This window comes from Echeneis naucrates, chromosome 19, assembly GCF_900963305.1.
Source record: "Echeneis naucrates chromosome 19, fEcheNa1.1, whole genome shotgun sequence".
NCBI classification, from domain to species: Eukaryota; Metazoa; Chordata; class Actinopteri; order Carangiformes; family Echeneidae; genus Echeneis; species Echeneis naucrates.
The window spans coordinates 9,788,149-9,794,922 of NC_042529.1; positions in this window are offsets into that span (position 1 = coordinate 9,788,149).

Consider the following 6,774-nt stretch of genomic DNA (forward strand, 5'->3'; position numbering starts at 1 on the left):
TAAGCCTTTTTAATTCCTTTACAATTTCAGATTTTCCACAAAAAAAAAAAAAAAAAACTAACAACATTATCCTGTAGGCACACAATTTTCACTGACCTGAACCTATTTCACTATTTTAGTGGAAGTTCTGTCTAATACAAACCACATAATTATTTATATGAGTAAAGTTTGAATCTGCTCCATATGTGCCAGAGTCTTCTTCTCATGACTGCTGATTTTATAATATTATTTTCAGAATATTTAAAATCTTAATGTCTTCTAAAAGGCACATATTGTGTGTAGAAACCAGAAGGCGGGAAAGAGTGGGGAAATTATGTAATTGTTTGCAAACTGTTTGAAACATAGTAAAAAAATTGTGATGGTTCATTTGAATGATGTTGGAAGAACTGCTTGCTTACATTTAAACAGCATCTCCCTCTGTCACCAGCTCCCCACCCGCTCCTCGTGTCAGATATCCTAACCGTCGGCCTTCGCCAACCCCCCCCACCATTACACCCAACTGCTGCCCACTGCACCAGCTGGCTGAGCTTCCAGTCACCTTGGCAACGAGACCAGGAAGTTGCCCAGCTCCTCTGGCACAGCTGAAAAGCTGCCACTTCCTGATTGATTCTGGTCTTTCTTTCTGCCTGTGTAGTCGTTTTCCCATTTGGCAGTGGTGCCCGCTATTCAGCGCCAAAGTCCCTGAAAGGAGAAAAAGCGTGAACACGCTCTCCTCAGCGTTAAGGGAAACCTCAGGTTCAAATGGGTAAAACAAAAGCAGTATTTATCCACAATGGTGGCCCTTTGTTTGGTGGGTTTGCTCATTTTGAGGAGAGGGAAAGGCACATAGACTTGTTGCAGTTTGTTCAAGTGGCTCTGAATGCAACAAAAACCATTCCTCTGCTTTAACTGACAGAAGATGTGGATGGAGGGAAAATGGGGAATAAATCATGAATGTCATTGAATATTTGTCAAAAATGTTTGCAAATACTTTGACTTGCCAGCTCTTTTATATCCAGTTCACTCACAAAGACAAATATGTCTAACTACGCACTGTAATTAACCATCACCGTGAGACACCAGAGAAAACTGTGCAAAAATGCACAGCTACCAGTCACACATTTACATTCACAGCTATGACCTATCGTTTTGCCAGAACACAAACTGAAACTGTCCATCAAGTGTGCTGAGCTATTGTCTGAGAATCCACATGCACATATTCACTGTAGAAAATATTGTGCTGTACCTGCCTCTTTTTGGCCCCACTGAGCACAGAACAGCTTTTAATAATTAAAGATGGGGTGCAAATGGAAAACATCCAGTGTGAAGTCTGTAGCTCTTCAAACAAGCATTGTTTATTGCCAATTTTTTACTGTCTTACCAAAACCTATTCATTGTATCTCACTGTTCACAGACAGCAGATCTAAGCTCGTTTTCTCTGTCCTGTATGTCAACAGTCTGTAGGGGACATATCCAACTCTGCTGTGAGTTCAGCAGTGACAAGCACAGGAAGAAGTTGGTCACATTTACGTATCCGGGCTTAACTTAGTGTGTCCAAAAATACTGACTTGAATTCAGAATAAGAACACTGTTGTATCTTTATTTATTTATTTATAATGATGATAAATATTATTATTATTATTATTATTATTATTATTATTATTATTATTATTATTATTATTATTATTATTATATAATGTAATATGAATTAGTGGAAAAGCAGAGATTACATTATAATATAAATAATAAAATACTTTTTCCACGTTTTCTGCTTCATTTAAGTTTTTTTAAACTGCCTTTAGTGCCATTTCCCACTGACAATGACAGTATTTGTCTGCATTACGATTTGTTTGATATGAGTTAATTGGATAAACATCACGTGTGATCTGCACTGGTTGTGAGTGGCAGTCACATCTGCTGCAGTCCACTAATTTTCAGCTTTCTTCTTACTTCTAACCATGCAGCAGAACTGTTTATTTTTGTCTATTCATTTGTGGTTGCAGTTGTTTGGTAATCATTTACAGTGAACTGATGATAAAAGTGTTTTCATGTGCACATGCCTTAAGTCTGAATCACTGGTTGCTGAAGGGGACTTTGAGGTTTAGTGTTAAATGAGGGATATCCTGATGCTATAACCTAAAGGCGAGTAAAAGAAAAGCCAGAGATACCCAAAAGGTCAGAGGTCATTCAGACACCTCTGCAGCTCTGATTAAGCTTCCTGGCAAAAGAGAGGGGGAGGGCTGACTCATCTTACCTCTTAAATGATGCTTCCATGAACTTATTCAGCCCTCAAAGGCAGAAAGACACAAACAGATTAGCGCAAAAGCACCAACAAATTGTGCGTTGAATTTACTGCATTCACATTTTAAAATGCAAATAAAATCCCCTTCAAATCATCACATGATATGAATAGATATTGTGATCAGCAAGAACTAAACATTCCCATGTGCAAAAGTTCATAACTCTACAGAGTTAATACATTAAATTTTTTCTCAGAGAAGATATAAATGGCATTACAGGAATCGACTGCTGTTGGGTTTAGATGTGAAGAAGCTTGGGTAAACCAAAATCAAAGAGTTTGTTTTGGAAACTTGTAGTGTTAGTACAAAAATCTTAACACCCTGGGGGGTTAACAGCACTCTGGCTGAGACACCCCCACTAACCAAAACACACCCACACACCACGATGGATTGATGTGTGACGGCTGGGGGTGGAGGCGGCTGTTGAGTAGCTTGTCTAAGCGGAGGGGGAGAAGTTTTACAATAGAGGTTTTGGAGGGAAATCAAAACTCTTGTGCCTCACTAAATCAGGGATGCGGAGGGAAACTCTCCTTCAGTACTCAATCACCATTTAAAATAAGGTTAACCATTAGTAAAACTGATGGCTAATTCCAGATGGAAACAATATTTGTTAACTGATTGTTATTAATTGCAGGCTGCACGACACAAGATTGAGCTCATATTATAATTGTAACAAGCTTTGTTGTAGTTGTATTTTATGGCATTATCAATTCAAAAGCAATTGTCTTGGTAAAGATCATTCAATTGATTAGATGACTAATCAATGTGTTTTTCACTCAGAAAATCAATGGGGACCTTCACAGGAGAGAAATGAAACAGTAGGGGAACCTAAAAGTTACTTTCCCTCCCTGAATGTGGACACCCCATCCCCCTGTCCTCCCTTCTACTCCCCCACACCTCCCCAAGTGTCCCCTCGGGTCAAGCTCTCCAGGGTCACCAAACCCCACCCTGCTCCAACCGCAGACACACCCAGCTCAGCACAATTCAAGGAGCTAAGGCAGACATAATGAGGTATGGGCTAATTATGTGTGTGTGTGTGTGTGTGTGTGTGTGTGTGTGTGTGCAGTGCCCAGGTCTGAACAGGATAAGGCATTTGTTATATTTGACTGACTGAGTCCCTTGCAGAGGACATTCAGAGCTGTCAGAATAATAACAGTCACACACACATGCATGTACCCACACCCCCACACAGATATATGTGTGGGGGTGTGTGTGTGTGTCTTACTCACCAGTGACTCTAAAAATTTTGTCTAGACTACTAAAACAGAATGTTGTATTTACCTGTACAATGTAATTTCCAAATAAATAAGACAAATAAAAGAATTTCAGTTTTAATTCACGCATCAAATGCAAAATTTTGAAAGGCACTGTGGGGTTTTTGGAACATATAAGATTAATTTTGACAAAGACATTTTTGAGGAGATCAAAAATGACACCGTATAATCAGTGTTCATCAAAGTAACTGCAACTGTGCTCCTTTGGGTTAGCAAAAATATGCTGGCATATTTAAATGATGAACACAGAAGATTCCTGTATGTGGACTGTTAATTATTTGTTTTGGATGTGATCAATGTCAGACATATTTAGTTGGATGATTCATATGATGGCACATGCAGTCATTCTCCTCATCTGGTTTATGTCATCTTTGTTTTGTTGACCTATGATTCAGTAGGAAAACAACAGTTTCTTGTTTCTTCTTGAACAGTTTTCGCACAAATCTAATTTGCATCAGTTCTTCATTAGTAGATACAGATTTTGCCATCCATCTGAAGCTTTTTGCCGTCTCCCTGGCCTGAATGGAGCAAATAGTCGCGCCTTTACTCTTCCTGCAACAATCCAGCTATTTGTTGTCATGTAAAGTTGCTGAAAGCAGCTTGTCTTGATCCTAGAAGTGTGTAGTCGGCAGATCCCAAATTGGACGGTAATCAGATCAGTGTGAGGAGTTTGACAAATGACCAATGACAAGCACTGGACCCTGGAGGATGGGAGGGGTTGCCAGGGGTCAAGGCTGGGGGTCAGAGGTCGGCTTTTCAGGATCGCTCAATCAAGGGGCCATTAAATCCCATCTTTGTGTGATTTCTCAGTGAGGCGCAGCGGTTCCATTGGATGCCCCTGATCTATACACTACATGCCCAGTTAAAGCTATATGTGCTGCGCTGCAGTGCTGAGGGATGACCAGGCTGACGTGGGATAGTTTGTATGTCCTTGCATAATATAGAAAGCTGCACATAAAATAGCTGTAATTATTTTACGTAACTTGGAGGAAATTAGCCTGTTTTCAAGTCTAGCAAGATCTCGATGCATTCTGCTGTGCACAATGTAACAACTTTAACCCTTAAATGCGCACATTTTGCAAATCTCAATTAAGCTATTTCTGTTTTTTACACCAGCTTTTAGAATTAAATCTACAGAAAAAAATATTTTCTTATAATTTCATGAATGTGACTGCAAGGGGGCTCCTCATCAGTAATATGAATGAGAAAGGCTTTGTTATCCTATTTTAAGGTTTTTTTTTGTTTTTTTTTGTAACTGCCTGATGTGTGTTATCTCATGTGTAAAGTATGTCGTCTCTGGGGCGTCTTGTCTCTAGCTTTGTTTTCCTACGCCTGCCGTCCAAATTTCCATCACAAAGGGTCACTCACCCTGAGTGACCCTTTGCTTTCTGCCTGTGGAGAGGCCCTGATTAGCCTGCATACATGTGCAGATAGGCCCAAAATCCTTCAGCTGGGACTATGTATTGCTGTGTGTCTGTGTCTGTGTCTGTGTACAAGAACGGGGCATTGAGAGTATTTGGACTCATGCATATGTGTGTATGCATGAATGTGTCAATTCAGAACTATACTCCATGCTCTAGTTATTCAGCAAGCTTCCATGTCCGTGTGTACTGTGGTTTCTCACTCGTCTGCTCTTCTCTGCAGGACGACACAGTTCACTGCAGAAAGAAATAACCTTCATTGAAGAGTCGCTCAGTCAGAGGACAGACTGTTTTGTCTCGCCTCTTCTTTCCCTTCTAGCAGCTTCCTCTGTTCATCAGTCGTGGGTCAACTGGAAAAAATAAAAAGTGAAAAATCACATGGAGCAGTGGGATAAATATTTGTCGCCTCTCTGCTTTTCAGAATTCTTACTATCCTCAAAGCATGAAGAAAAGATTTAATGGCCACTTCCTCAAAAATGCCACAAAGGTATTGTTTACAATAAAGAGACGACAAATAAATACAGCTAAATGTTAATCAAATACACTCAGTAATATAAAAAAAAAACATTTCAGCATCGCTTTATTAAGATAAAACTCTACAAACATCCACATATTGTGCACATTCAAATACACCTGTTATCATGTGAACATCCAGTGCTGCACTCCATTACACCCGAAGGGATGGGTGATACGATCCCCCTGAAGTAGGAGGTGTGTGTCCGAGAAGTTGAAGTTGGGGGGTTGGGCCTTACTCAGTGATGGAGCCAGGGAGACACTACATTTTGGCGGTCCCCTCGAGGGTTTTCCCCCAACAAAGGCAACCTCATTTGCAACAGATGTATAGATTTTCAAAAGACAGGTTCCACTGATGAGCTGGAGGACACTGGAGTGCAGGTGCTGAGAGAGCAGAGGGCTCGCGCGCAACAGCATTTTCAAAAAATTAGATCAAAAGAGGCTCAGGGAGCTCTAGGTCACCAAAGGATCTGAATGGAGTTGATGAAAGATGGCAGAAGATAAAGGACGCCTTGGATTCAGATTTGGTGCACAATTATGGTCCCACTGAGCCTCTATTCAGAAACGTTAATTGTCATCTGGGGGCTGAAATGTAAAGATGGTTAGATTACTGCTAAGGCTGAAAGAATGATAACTAATTCTCTTCTTAATATTCTTGTAGAATTACTGCTACATGAATCTAAAATGTCGCCCCTATAGTCACTTCTTATCTCTTACTCTCTTGCTTAAAGCTGTTTATTTAGTCACTGTTAAGCAATGTGCAACATTTTCAACTACTGTTAGCTCTTTTATTGAATCAATTTCACTTGGTTAAAAAAGAAAAAACGCAGCATTGAGGCTGCAACATCACCTGAAACTTTACACACCAAGGTGATGTCGAGTGTAACTGACCACCGGCCAGATTTCAAATCTCCACTGTAACTGCTTAGATTTAGCGCCTATTAAGAGCTTTGTTATTTCTGTGATATGATGTGAAATGTGATATGTGAATGTAATCTCATCAGTCTCATTATTCTGCTGAGTGAGCAGGAATTAGGAGGCTTCGAGGATGAACAGGGAGTTTTTATGCGTGGGGAAATAGCCGAGGGGGTCATAGTTTTGGCATGTGTCTATTGTGTGAGTGGGCCATTGTAGGGGGGTTTAAAGTTTAAAGTCTGTGTGCAGGCAGGCTAATTATATTCTGCACAGCCAAGGATGGCCTAGACTGACCAAACTCAGTTCACAGAGCAGGATGCAGCACAAGGAAGGAGGAGGAGGAGGAAGGGGAGGATGAAATAGAGTGCATCA